Consider the following 14,049-nt stretch of genomic DNA (forward strand, 5'->3'; position numbering starts at 1 on the left):
CAACTGAGCAACAAGACAACTACATTAGAGTCTTTAGTTTGAGAAATTGATGCCTCACAGGTCCTCAACTGGCAGCTCCATTAAATACTACACGCAAAATGTCAGTGTCAACGTCTACAGTGAAGAAGTGACTCTGGGATGCTGGCCTTCAGGGCAGAGTGGCTAAGAAAAAGTCATATGTGAGACTGGCTAATAAAAGGAAAAGATTAATATGGGCAAAAGAACACAGACATTGGACAGAGAAGGTTGCAAAAAAGTATTATGGAATCCAAGTTTGAAGTGTTTGAATCACACAGAAGAACATTTGTGAGATGCAGAACAACTGAAAAAATGCTGGAAGAGTGCCTGACACCATCTGTCAAGCATGGTGGAGGTAATGTGATGGTCTGGGGTTGCTTTGGTGCTGGTAAAGTGGGAGATTTGTACAAGGTAAAAGGGATTTTGAATAAGGAAGACTATTTTGCAACGCCATGTCATACCCAGTGGACAGCGCTTGATTGGAGCCAATTTCATCCTACAACAGGACAATGACCCAAAGCACACCTCCAAATTATGCAAGAACTATTAAGGCAAGAAGCAGGCAGCTGGTAATCTATCTGTAATGTCGTGGCCAGCACAGTCACCAGATCTCAACCCCATTGAGCTGTTGTGGGAGCAGCTTGACTGTATGGTGCGCAAAAAGTGCCCATCAAGCCAAACCAACTTGTGGGAGGGGCTTCTTGAAGCATGGGGTGAAATTTCTCCAGATTACCTCAGCAAATTAACTGCTAGAATGCCAAAGGTCTTCAATGCTGTAATTGCTGCAAAGGGAGCATTCTTTGACGAAAGCAAAGTTTGAAGGACTAGATTTTCAATTCATTTGGCAGCTCATTTGATTAATAAAATTATTAGTTTTCATGGAAAACACAAAATTGTCTGGGTGACCCTAAACTTTTGAACGGTACTGTATTTTTTCATTATGATCGGATTACCCATTGTGGTTGCACAATTGAATATGCCCACTGCACATGCACTTTATTTCTGCCTTACACCTAGTGATACTGCATTTATAGAGGCCTATGGATCATTTCTGCCCTTTTATTATAACTAGGCTTAGGGCATATGATATGCTGACATCCCAATACACTTAAAGAGACACACATGCTCCCTGTTGTTTTAATTTGCATTTTTGGTATCCCCTTCTTTTACACTTTGCAGGCTATATACATATGTTTTATGATTATATTATTTATCTATTTATACATGTAATCATAACCTGCAATTATATATGTGTACTTGCATATATTTTAGCGTTGTGCCTACTGTTTGTGTTGGGGAACACTCGCTTGGCTGCGATAGACAGGCACACAGGAACAATCTTTCCCTTAAAGCAGTCTATGTGGTTTATTTTCTCCATAAACCATAGAAACATGAACAAAAGGCAAACAGTCTTACATCAGACAGACGAATCCTCAATGTCCATAGTAGGGTTCCACTCTCTCAGGTCTGTGGGCACACAGGCTGTGCCATGTCCAGCACGCAGGCTCTATATCCTAAACACGGGCTCTCTGTGTGCTGTTCAGGACGTCCATCCCCACTTGGAACCGTCCAACACACAGGCCACTCTGTAGTGTCCATCCAGGACACATGGAAATCTGTCCACACTGACATACTCCCAAACACTCACTCATAAGTGCCACACACACCTCCATTAGGTAGCCTGTAACCACACCCACAGGTGAGGTAACATCACATGCACTGGTCACGTGATCATGACATCACTGCAGGTCCTCAAACTCCAGCAGGGAAAGGGGTACAGTAAGCACCCCCACTCAGAGGTGAGGTATATGGGTAGCAAGAACCTCCCATCTCTCATAGCTACCTGCAACCCGGACCCAGGTGCACTAAATGACATCTCCAGTGCTCACGTGCACTACAGACCATTAACCACGCGACCACCAGTCACACCACACTATATATATATGAAAATTGTACATTCACACTGAAGGCATGAAAACTATGAATTAACACATGTGGAATTATATACTTAACAAAAGTGTGAAACATCCAAAATTATGTATTATATTATAGGTTCTCCAAAGTAGCCACCTTTTGCTTTGATGACTGCTTTGCACACTCTTGGCATTCTCTTGATGAGCTTCAAGAGGTAGTCACCAGGAATGGTTTTCAATTCACAGGTGTGCCCTGTCAGGTTTTGTGCAGAAGTCTGGTGGATACACAGCTGATAGTCCTACTGAATAGACTGTTAGAATTTTTGCTATGGCAAGAAAAATGCAGCTAAGTAAATAAAAACGAGTGGCCATCATTACTTTAAGAAATGAAGGTCATTCAATCCGAAAAATTGGGCAAACTTTGAAAGTGTCCCGAAGTGCAGTGGCAAAAACCATCAAGCGCTACAAAGAAACTGGCTCACATGAGGAAAGGAAGACCAAGAGTCGCCTCTGCTTCTGAGGATGAGTTTATCCAAGTCACCAGCCTCAGAAATCGCAGGTTGACAGCAGCTCAGATTAGAGACCAGGTCAATACCACACAGAGTTCTAGCAGCAGACACATCTCTACAACAACTGTTAAGAGGAGACTTTGTGCAGCAGGCCTTCATGGCAAATAGCTGCTAGGAAACCACTGCTAAGGACAGGCAACAAGCAGAAGAGACATGTTTGGGCTAAAGATCACAAGGAATGGACATTAGACCAGTGGAAATTTGTGCTTTGGTCTGATGAGTCCAAATTTGAGAGCTTTGGTTCCAACCACCGTGTCTTTGTGCGATGCAGAAAAGATGAACAGATGGACTCTACATGCCTGGTTCCCACCGTGAAGCATGGAGGAGGAGGTGTGATGGTGTGGGGGTGCATTGATGGTGACACTGTTAGGCATTTATTAAAAATTGAAGGCATACTGAACCAGCATGGCTACCACAGCATCTTGCAGTGGCATGTTATTCCATCCGGTTTGCGTTTAGTTCGACCACAGGGGTGGATTAAGGGTAGCCAGGGCCCTGGGCTGTTCAGACACTGTGGGCCCCCCCCCCCGGTCATGTGACGGGGGTCATGTGACAGGGGTCATGTGACGGGGGTCATGTGACTGGGGTCATGATATACCCGAACCAGATTATTCCAGAAAAATGGCCGGGCCCTACTCTACTGTAACCTATTAAATATTTGTTAGAATCTGCAATACAATTTAGGTATATTTTGACCAATAATATCACATACAAAGAACAAATACCACCACACCATGACCAGACCACAAATTACAACCACAGTGATCGAATAATATCACATACAAGGAACAAATACCACCGCGCCATGACCAGACCACAAATTACAACCACAGTGATCGAATAATATCACATACAAGGAACAAATACCACCGCACCATGTCAAGACCACATATTACCACCACTTGGTGACCAAATATCACATACAAGGGACAAATACCACAACACCATTTCCAGACCACATATTACCACCACATAGTGACTGAATACTACAATACTGATCAGTAAAAAACAACAACACAATACTATCACCATAAGTGCCAGTATTCACAGGAGATCTGTACTTAGTATGCAGTGTCTGTGTAGAGGTAATACAGAGATCACTGGTGGTATTATACACAGGAGCTCTATATAGTATACAGTGTATAGTGTCAGTGTATAGGTAACACTGACTCACCAGTGACGTCTCTAGGTGAAGTCCTTCATCTTTCAGCCAGCACAGACCGCCATCATTTCTTCCAGCCAGGACTCGTTTCTGCAGGAAATAACACAGTTATCTCGAGCTCCGCTTGCAGAACACATTACTTAATTTTTCACAACTTCTACATTACACCACATGAAGAAAAAAAGGCGATGTCACTCTGCACAGTAACAGGACCGACCCCCATTTAAAACAGTATACTCAAAAAATAAAATAAATACATCACTGCAGTAATAATATCCCTTAATTAGCCCCTATGGTAATAATATTCCACATCCTGGCCCCGTGTGTCTCATTCCTGGCTCCAGCCATATGTTCTCGCATCCTGCCCTCATGAGTATCCATTCTACCCCATATGATCTCCACATCCTGCCCCATATGTCTCCATCGTATCCATCCTGCCCCATGATCCAATCCTGCCCCATGTCTTTAATTCTGCCCCGTGTCTCCAATCATGCCCCGTGTCTACATTCTGCCCATGCCTCCAGTCCTGCCCCCATTGTGTCCAGCAATCTGCCCCAGTATGTCCAGCATATTGCCCCAGTGTCCAGCAATCTGCCCCAGTGTCTCCAGCATATTGCCCCCAGTGTGTCCAGCATTGACCCCAGACAGTGTGTCCAGCAATCTGCCCCAGTGCATCCAGCATTGCCCCCAGACAGTGTGTCCAGAATATTACCACCAGTGTGTCCAGCAATCTGCCCCAGTATGTCCAGCATTTCCCCCAGTATGTCCAGCATTTCCCCCAGTGTCTCCAGCATTGCTCCAGTGTCCTCCAGCAATCTGCCCCAGTGTCCTCCAGCATTGCCCCAGTGTCCTCCAGCATTGCCCCAGTGTCCTCCAGCAATCTGCTCCAGTGTCATCCAGCAATCTGCCCCAGTGTCCTCCAGCATTGCCCCAGTGTCTCCAGCAATCTGCCTCAGTGTCCTCCAGCATTGCCCCAGTGTCCTCCAGCCATCTGCCCCAGTGTCCTCCAGCCATCTGCCCCAGTGTCCTCCAGCCATCTGCCCCAGTGTCCTCCAGCCATCTGCCCGTGTCCTCCAGCATTGCCCCAGTGTCCTCCAGCAATCTGCCCCAGTGTCCTCCAGCCATCTGCCCCAATGTCCTCCAGCCATCTGCCCCAGTGTCCTCCAGCCATCTGCCCCAGTGTCCTCCAGCATTGCCCCAGTGTCCTCCAGCATTGCCCCAGTGTCCTCCAGCAATCTGCCCCAGTGTCCTCCAGCAATCTGCCCCAGTGTCCTCCAGCCATCTGCCCCAGTGTCCTCCAGCCATCTGCCCGTGTCCTCCAGCCATCTGCCCCAGTGTCCTCCAGCATTGCCCCAGTGTCCTCCAGCATTGCCCCAGTGTCCTCCAGCAATCTGCCCCAGTATCCTCCAGCAATCTGCCCCAGTGTCCTCCAGCAATCTGCCCCAGTGTCCTCCAGCCATCTGCCCCAGTGTCCTCCAGCCATCTGCCCCAGTGTCCTCCAGCATTGCCCCAGTGTCCTCCAGCATTGCCCCAGTGTCCTCCAGCATTGCCCGTGTCCTCCAGCATTGCCCCAGTGTCCTCCAGCAATCTGCCCCAGTGTCTTCCAGCAATCTGCCCCAGTGTCCTCCAGCATTGCCCGTGTCCTCCAGCATTGCCCCAGTGTCCTCCAGCAATCTGCCCCAGTGTCCTCCAGCATTGCCCCAGTGTCCTCCAGCATTGCCCCAGTGTCCTCCAGCAATCTGCCCCAGTGTCCTCTAGCAATCTGCCCCAGTGTCCTCCAGCAATCTGCCCCAGTGTCCTCCAGCATTGCCCCAGTGTCCTCCAGCATTGCCCGTGTCCTCCAGCATTGCCCCAGTGTCCTCCAGCAATCTGCCCCAGTGTCCTCCAGCAATCTGCCCCAGTGTCCTCCAGCAATCTGCCCCAGTGTCCTCCAGCAATCTGCCCCAGTGTCCTCCAGCAATCTGCCTCAGTGTCCTCCAGCAATCTGCCCCAGTGTCCTCCAGCAATCTGCCCCAGTGTCCTCCAGCATTGCCCTCAGTGTGTCCACCGTTATAAAAAAAACAAAAAACAAACAGTCTCCTCACCTGTCCTCGCTCCAGCGACGAGCTCCCTCCAACAGAGCATACTCGCCGGCGACTGACAATGACGTCAGACGCCGGCGACGTGTGCGCCTGCGGCCGACATCAGCCGTCAGCCTCCAATTGGCTGGCGGCTGTTGTTAACTATTGACGTGCGGGCGCGTGCCCGCACATCAATAGGAAACCGCCGCAGCGCCGGAAGGGGCCCGGTGAGCAGATGAGAAGGGGCCCGATGCGGGCCCCCTCTCTCTGCCCACCGGTTACGGCAGGGGCACATAAATGCCGGCGGCGGCGGCCGCCGGCAGCGGCATTCACAGATGATCATCAGAGGGTCAATCTGTGCGGTAGCCCAGGGCCCCCCAGACCACTGGGCCCTGGGCTACCGCCCATATTGACCCTCTGATAATCCGCCCCTGTTCGACCATCATATATTTTTCAACAGGACAATGACCCCAAACAAACCTCCAGGCTGTGTAAGGGCTATTTGACCAAGAAGGAGAGTGATGGGGTGCTATGCCAGATGACCTGGCCTCCACAATCACCAGACTTGAACCCAATCGAGATGGTTTGGAGTGAGCTGGACTGCAGAGTGAAGGCAAAAGGGCCAACAAGTGCTAAGCATCTCTGGGCACTCATTCAAGATTGTTGGAAGACCATTTCACTTGACTACCTCTTGAAGCTCATCAAGAGAATGTCAAGAGTGTGCAAAGCAGTCATCAAAGCAAAAGGTGGCTACTTTGAAGAACCTAGAATATAAGACATAATTTCAGTTGTTTCACACTTGTTTGTTAAGTATGTAATTCCACATGTGTTAATTCATAGTTTTCATGCCTTCAGTGTGAATGTACAATTTTCATAGTCATGAAAATACAGAAAAATCTTTAAATGAGAAGGTGTGTCCAAACTTTGGGTCTGTACTGTATATATTTTCACACGATTTTGAGTGCACCTCCCTTTATTACTTGTATATCATGTTATAATTTATGTCAGCAACCTGTGGTCACCTGTATAACGGCCAGGTACACGCTTTGTGTTGGTAACACTGTGCTCTTGTCTCTTACTTTCCTTTTTTGTCTCCAATAAATTTTGGACCTCTATTTATTTGACCACACATTTCGTTTTTTTCCTTCTACTTTCACACCCTGACCAGGGTAAGTGCTCTCTCCCTCCAATGAGAACTGTTCCTGAGCTGTGCAATGGTTTCACCTGTGATGAGGTCATGCGGCCAGCCAATCAAAGTAATGTTATTACCAAGATGGCTATGACATTACCGTGACTGGCAGGCAATCCCCACATGTTTCTTGGCTATGTAACAGGTACCAAACATGCGGGGCAGAGATTTGAGCTCCAAATCAGAGCCCCAGCCAATTCTCTTTGCTAGCCAAGAACATTTGGGCACCCAGGTAATCAAGTGATATCAAAGTATCACCAAGCTCGCTCGCTCATCCCTAGTAGGGTGTTCTTTTGGTGATGTGCAGTGTTGGCTTTACCCAAAGCATACCTTTCGGAATTATTGACAAACAGTTCAACCTTGGTCTCATTAGAGTACAATTCCATTATCCATAGTTGAAGTATTCAGGCATGATTGCCTGCTTTGGACACTATTTTTCTCAAGAGAAACACTTCAAACCCCTGGAACTCTAAGACAAGAGCGTTGCGAGGCATCCCAGGACTGGCAGTAGCAAACCTCGTGGAGGATTTCCAGTTACATTCAGAATCAAACTACAAGCTTTTTATCTGTGGCCACTTGTAGGTTGCTGGAGGTGAAATTTTGGAGCTGTGGGGAAATGTGTCAACAACATGCTACATGGGTGAAATTTTTAACTTGGCCAATGGTAGTAAGCCTCGCTCTGGACTGCCAGTTCTATCCAAGATCATACTACCAGCAGGGCCGTATTTGCCACTAGGCACGTGAGGGCACGTGCCTCGGGTGCCAAGATACAGGGGCAGCACCTGAGCAAGTTTTTTTTTTAATTAACCAGCACCTGTCCGTCCACCCACCATCCCCCCTCACTCCCTCCCCACTCCCCCCTCCTCGAAGATGACATACTTACCCTCCTCCAGCGGTGCCTGCAGCTCTGTTGTCCTCAGCGCCAGCAGCTTGTCCTGTGCTCACAGCGGTCACGTGGTATCGCTCATTAAGGTGGTGAATATGGACGCATATTCATGACCTTAATAAGCGGTACCATGTGACCACTCACACAGGAAGAAGCTTCGGCGCCGGGAGTCGGGACAGACATGCAGGACAGGGAGTCCGTTCAGCGCGCTGTGAGAAAGGTGAGTATGACGGCAGAGGGGAAGAAGAAGGAGGATGGGGAGGATGAAGGAGATTGGAGGCGCCATGAATACAAGATGGGAGGGGGGAAGCGGAGCCACGCATACAAGGATAGGTGGAGGGGGGAGCGGAGCCACGCAAACAAGATGGGGGGAGTGGAGCCACACATACAAGATGGGAGGGGGGGAAGCGGAGCCATGCATACAAGGATTTGAGGAGGGGGAGCAGAGCCACGCATACAAGATGGGAGGGGGGAAAGCGGAGTCACGCATACAAGGATGGGAGGAGGGGGGGGAGCTGAGCCACGCATACAAGATGGGAGGGGGAAAGCGGAGTCACGCATACAAGGATGGGAGGAGAGGGGAAGCGGAGCCATGCATACGTGGATGGGAGGAGGGGGGAGCAGAGCCACGCATACGCGGATGGGAGGAGGGGGGAGCAGAGCCGCGCATACAAGGATGGGAGGAGGGGGGAGCAGAGCTATGCATACAAGGATGGGAGGAGGGGGAGCAGAGCCACGCATACAAGGATGGGAGGAGGGGGAAGTACCTTGCCAGCAAACTACAGGGAGCAAGGGACCAGGAAAGCAGCGCATAGTGGAAGGCTCCCAAACTGACTTGCCAAGGGGATTTCCGCTTGTTTCTGGGCTGCCTGGACTCCTTCTGTACCTGTTGCCCGTACCCTGGACTGTGGCCTGCTACCACCAGTAAACCAGGTAAAGACTGCAACCCTGTGTCTCCCGATATTTACCGGCAACACATCATCCCTGCCATACACCTTGGGAGCCTGGGGACCCCGCTTCACCTGTGGGAAGCGTCACCATCTTGCTGCCACAACATCACCTCAGAGGACCCCTTTATGCAGCGTTGGTCCCTATTGACCGAGAACCACAGGTGGCATCATGAAAATAGACTTTCACAATTCCATTAAAAGACCTTTCCCCTTTTATTGAGTCCCAGGGCCACGGACCGGGTCGCAGCCACCGTATCATCTCCTTTAAGTGCGACCGGACCTGGTACCGAGTATCTCCATTGCCATGTTGGGTGACTCATATATACAGCACAGGAGACGCTGGAGTATATATACAGCACAGGATATGCTGGAGCGTATATACAGCACAGGAGACGCTGGAACGTACACAGCACAGGAGACGCCGGAGCGTATATACAGCACAGGAGACGCTGCAGAGTATATACAGCACAGGAGATGCTGGAGCATATATACAATACAGTAGACGCTGGAGCGTATATACAGCACAGGAGACGCTGCAGAGTATACACAGCACAGGAGATGCTGGAGCGTATATAGAGCACAGGAAACACTGGAGCGTATATACAGCACAAGAGATGCTGGAGCATATATATGGGGTACTCCGTACCGGGTTCGGTACTTAAAGGGATGTGTCACGGCAGTGGCGACCCTGTCCATGGCCCTGGGCACCCATGTTAAAGGGACGGTCTTTAAAGGGGTTAGTAGAATAATAAAAATTTGTGATGCCACCTGTGGTATTCGGTCAGGGGTGACCGACGCTGCTTAAAGGGGTCCACTGGGGTGATGTTATGGAATCAGGGATGGTATGGCTTCCCACAGGTGAAGCTGGGTCCTCAGGGCTCCCGATGTAATAGATGAAGATGGTGATAGGTTGTGTAGTAAGAAATGGAGGACATGGGGTTGCAGTCTCTTTGCCTCTTTACTTGGTTCAAGGCAGCCACAGTACAGGGTACTGGATCACGGATGTTGGTGAGGAAGCGAAATGGGAATCCCTCTAAACAGGTGGAATCTGCCCAGGGGCTGCAAAAATGAAAATCGCAGGCTGCAAACAGCCTAGGGAGCCTAGGGGTCGGAATTCCCCACCCCTGTTTTAAGAGAATACATTTGTTGATGGGAGTGCTTCTTTAACTTGTTAACCCCTTTCTACCATTGGACGTACTATTCCGTCCATGTGGGGTGGGCCATACTTTCCAAGGACGGAATAGTGCGTCCAGCGCGATCAGCCGCGCTCACGGGGGGAGCGCGGCCGATCACGGCTGGGTGTCAGCTGTCTATCGCAGCTGACATCCGGCACTATGTGCCAGGAGAGGTCACGGACCACCCCGGGCACATTAACCCCTGGCACACTGCGATCAAACATGATCGCAGTGTTCCGGCGGTATAGGAAAGCATCGCGCAGGGAGAAGGCTCCCTGCGTGCTTCCCTGAGACCCTCGGGGCAACACGATGTGATCGCGCTGCTCCGAGGGTCTCTTACCTCCTCCTCCCTGCAGGCCCGTATCCAAAATGGCCACGGGGCTGCATCCGGGTCCTGCAGGGAGGTGGCTTACCAGCGCCTGCTCAGAGCAGGCACCGGGAAGCCTCCAGGAGTACACGTCAGATCGCTGATCTGACACAGTGCACAGCAAAGTGTCAGATCACACTATAACATGATGCCCCCCCCCTCCCCCCGGGCAATGTTATAGTGTAAAAAAAAAAAATATTCAGATGTGTAAAAAAAATAAAAAAACAAATTCCTAAAAAAATATATATATATTGTTTCCATAAATACATTTCTTTATCTAAATAATAAAAAAAACAATAAAAGTACACATATTTGCTATCGCCACGTCCATAACGACCAGACCTATAAAACTGTCCCACTAGTTAACCCCTTCAGTGAACACCGTAAAAAAAAAAAACACGGCAAAAAACGCTTTATTATGATACCGCAATCAAAAAGATGGATATAAATAACTATGATACCGCTGAAAACGTCATCTTGTCCCGCAAAAAACGAGCCATCATACAGCATCATCAGCGAAAAATAATATTCTTTCTATAAAATAGTTTTTATCGTATAAAAGCACCAAAACATAAAAAAATATAAATGAGGTATTGCTGTAATCGTAAAGACCCGAAGAATAAAACAGCTTTATCCATTTTACCAAACACGGAACGGTATAAACGCCCCTCTCCCACCCCCTCAAAGAAATTCATGAATAGCTGGTTTTTGCTCATTCTGCCTCACAAAAATCGGAATAAAAAGCGATCAAAAAATGTCACGTGCCCAAAAATGTTACCAATAAAAACATTAACTCGTCCCACAAAAAGCAAGACCTCACATGACTCTGTGGACTAAAATATGGAAAAATTATAGCTCTCAAAATGTGGTAAGGCAAAAAATATTTTTTGCAATAAAAAGTGTCTTTTAGTGGGTGACGGCTGCCAATCAAAAAAATTCGCTAGAAAACCCAAAAAAATAGTAAATCAAACCCCCATTGATCTCCTCCTTAGTTAAGGAAAAATTAAAAAATTTAAAAAAGGATTTATTTTCATTTTCGCATTAGGGTTAGGGCTAGGGTTAGGGTTAGGGCTATGGTTAGGGTCAGGGCTAGGGTTAGGGTCAGGGCTAGGGTTAGGGTTGGGGCTAGGGTTAGGGCTACAGTTAGGGTTGGGGCTAAAGTTAGGGTTAGGGTTGGGGCTAAAGTTAGGGTTAGGGTTTGGATTACATTTATGGTTGGGAATAGGGTTGGGATTAGGGTTAGAGGTGTGTCAGGGTTGGGGGTGTGGTTAGGGTTACCGTTTAGATTAGGGTTAGGGGTGTGTTTGGATTAGGGTTTCAGTTATAATTGGGGGGTTTCCACTGTTTAGCCACATCAGGGGCTCTCCAAACGCGACATGGCATCCGATCTCAATTCCAGCAAATTCTGCATTTAAAAAGCAAAACAGTGCTCCTTCCCTTCCGAGCTCTCCCGTGCGCCCAAACAGGGGTTTACCCCAACATATGGGGTATCAGCGTACTCAGGACACATTGGACAACAACTTTTGGGGTCTAATTTCTCCTGTTACCCTTGGGAAAATACAAAACTGGGGCTAAACATTTTTTTTGTGAAAAAAGATTTTTTTATTTTCACGGCTCTGCGTTATAAACAGTAGTGAAACACTTGGGGGTTCAGAGTTCTCACAACACATCTAGATAAGTTCCTTGGGGGGTCTAGTTTCCAATATGGGGTCACTTTTGGGGGTTTCTACTGTTTAGTTACATCAGGGGCTCTGCAAATGCAACGTGACGCCTGCAGACCAATCCATCAAGTCTGCATTCCAAATGGCGCTCCTTCCCTTCCGAGCTCTGCCATGCGCCCAAACGGTGGTTCCCACCCACATATTGGGTATCAGCGTACTCAAGACAAATTGGACAACAACTTTTGGTGTTCAGTTTCAACTGTTACTCTTGGCAAAATACAAAACTGGGGGCTAATAAATAATTTTTGTGGAAAAAAAAGGATTTTTTATTTTCACGGCTCTGCGTTATAAACTGTAATGAAACATTTGGGGGTTCAAAGTTTTCACAACACATCTATATAAGTTCCTTGGGAGGTCTAGTTTCCAATAAGGGGTCATTTGTGGGGGGCTTCTACTGTTTAGGTACATTAGGGGCTCTGAAAACGCAATGTGACGCCTGCAGACCATTTCATCTAAGTCTGCATTCTAAATGGCGCTCCTTCCCTTCCGAGCTCTCGCATGCGCTCAAACGGTGGTTCCCCCCACATATGGGGTATCAGCGTACTCAGGACAAATTGACAACAACTTTTGGGGTCCAATTTCAACTGTTACCCTTGGAAAAAAACAAAACTGGGGGCTAAAACATAATTTTTGTGGAAAAAAAAGATTTTTTATTTTCACAGCTCTACATTATAAACTGTAATGAAACATTTGGGGGTTCAAAGTTCTCACAACACATCTAGATAAGTTCCTTGGGGGGGTCTAGTTTCCAATATGGGGTCACTTATGGGGGGGGTTCTACTGTTTAGGTACATTAGGGACTCTGCAAACGCAATGTGACGCCTGCAGACCATTCCATCTACTGTAAGTCTGCATTCCAAATGGCGCTCCTTCCCTTCTGAGCTCACCCATGTGCCCAAACGGTGGTTCCCACCCACATACGGGGTGTCAGCATACTCAGGACAAATTGGACAACAACTTTTGGGGTCCAATTTCTCCTGTTACCCTTGGGAAAATACAAAACTGGGGGCTAAAAAATAATTTTTTGGGAAAAAAAAGAATTTTTATTTTTATGGCTCTGCGTTATAAACTGTAGTGAAACACTTGGGGGTTCAAAGCTCTCACAACACATCTAGATGAGTTCCTTAGGGGTCTACTTTCCAAAATGGTGTCACTTGTGGGGGATTTCTATGTTTAGGCACATCAGTGGCTCTCCAAACGCAACATGGCGTCCCATCTCAATTCCAGTCAATTTTGCATTGAAAAGTCAAATGGCGCTCCTTCCCTTCCAAGCTCTGCCATGCGCCCAAACAGTGGTTTACCCCCACATATAGTGTATCAGCATACTCAGAACAAATTGTACAACAACTTTTGCATTACAATCTCTTTTCTTACCCTTGGGAAAATAAAAAATTGGGGCGAATATATCATTTTTGTGAAAAAATATGATTTTTTATTTTTACAGCTCTTCATTATAAACTTCTGCGAAGCACTTGGTGGGTCAAAGTGCTCACCACACATCTAGATAAGTTCCTTAGGGTGTCTACTTTCCAAAATGGTGTCACTTGTGGGGGATTTCTATGTTTAGGCACATCAGTGGCTCTCCAAACGCAACATGGCGTCCCATCTCAATTCCAGTCAATTTTGCATTGAAAAGTCAAATGGCGCTCTTTCCCTTCCAAGCTCTGCCATGCGCCCAAACAGTGGTTTACCCCCACATATAGTGTATCAGCATACTCAGAACAAATTGTACAACAACTTTTGCATTACAATCTCTTTTCTTACCCTTGGGAAAATAAAAAATTGGGGCGAAAATATCATTTTTGTGAAAAAATATGATTTTTTATTTTTACAGCTCTTCATTATAAACTTCTGCGAAGCACTTGGTGGGTCAAAGTGCTCACCACACATCTAGATAAGTTCCTTAGGGTGTCTACTTTCCAAGATGGTGTCACTTGTGGGGGTTTTCAATGTTTAGGCACATCAGTGGGTTTCCAAACACAACATGGTGTCCCATCTCAATTCTTGTCAAGTTTGCATTGAATACTGAAAAGGCACTC

This window comes from Ranitomeya imitator, chromosome 5 (genome assembly GCF_032444005.1).
Source record: "Ranitomeya imitator isolate aRanImi1 chromosome 5, aRanImi1.pri, whole genome shotgun sequence".
Classification (NCBI taxonomy): domain Eukaryota; kingdom Metazoa; phylum Chordata; class Amphibia; order Anura; family Dendrobatidae; genus Ranitomeya; species Ranitomeya imitator.